The sequence below is a fragment of the Cariama cristata genome, unplaced genomic scaffold (genome assembly GCF_000690535.1).
Source record: "Cariama cristata isolate BGI_N322 unplaced genomic scaffold, ASM69053v1 scaffold5433, whole genome shotgun sequence".
In the NCBI taxonomy this organism is placed as follows: Eukaryota; Metazoa; Chordata; class Aves; order Cariamiformes; family Cariamidae; genus Cariama; species Cariama cristata.
Window position 1 is genome coordinate 41982 of NW_009607677.1, and position 1165 is coordinate 43146.

Sequence of the window (1165 nt, forward strand, 5' to 3'; positions counted from 1 at the left end):
CTGCTCTACCAAACAGAGACCCAGCGAGTTGTTGTACTTCTTGGGGACCGTACTGTAAGTTATCTGCACTCCTGGCTTGTTTGAAACTTGTAGCTCCTGTTATTTTGTTTGTATGAATTCTGCAAACACCTCTTCTGCTCTAAAAGTGCTCTTTGGCATACTTCATGCTTTGTCAAGCCCTGACAAAGAACCTTTCTGGTTGTAAAATGTATCTATGGTTACATTAGAAGAGAGATCTATGCAAGTAGAGTGCAGTAATGCACCGGTATCATTAAAGTAACAGCTTGATTTCAATCTTCTGTCAACTGGTTTTCCCAGAAACCTTATCTCTGTCCTGTCTCTGCTTCAAAAAATGATCAAAGTAATATAAAAGGAAGGCTAAATGTTCCCCTTAACTCCGTTCTGAACTGAACGGGGGGCATGTTCAGTTTGTATTCTCTGCTTATCTGCTTTTGTTCCTTGTTGTGGTCTTACAAGAATAATAAGGTATTATAATTATTTAGCATTCCTCATCTGCAATTATCTTTAGGGTTTTTTTTTTTAGATTGGTTATCTTTTCCGTGCTGCATGTTTGAATTGGGGGTTGTACTAGTCACAGATTTTTTTTTTAATTAGTCATTAATCTTTTTATATTTTGTGATTGTTCCCACCCCAAACTTAGCCAACTACTGGCAGCTAAGTTATGTCAAATTGAAAGTTTTTTTTTTTTGATGAGAAGATCCACAGAGGACTTGATTGTTGCTTGGTTTGTATTTTTCTCTGTTCTCCTTGTTACTTGGCCTTGTTAGTAGCTCTTTGACATCTTTGTGTTCTTTCAGGTTGTTTTGATGTTAAAAGCTAGCGGTGCATAGACCGTGCTGTGTCTGCACCTCGCTGCACCCATTTTCACCAAGATCCTTTCTCTTTGTTTCTGTCAGTCTTCTGTGGAAACCAAGTGGCCAGGTAGATGAGGGGTGTTTACACATCTTTGTCCTCGTGGCAATAGTTTGAAGGGAAGTAAGGAAGTACCTCACCCTGTAGCGTACGAGTGGCAAGTAGGATGGCTTGCGCCTGCCTTGGAGGAGAAGGGCAAAAACTGACAGAGCAGCAGTGGAAAGGAGAAGGGATGTGCTGCTGTTTCATCGGAGTCCCTATACTGGAATGCAGAGAAGCTGCGTATGAACCT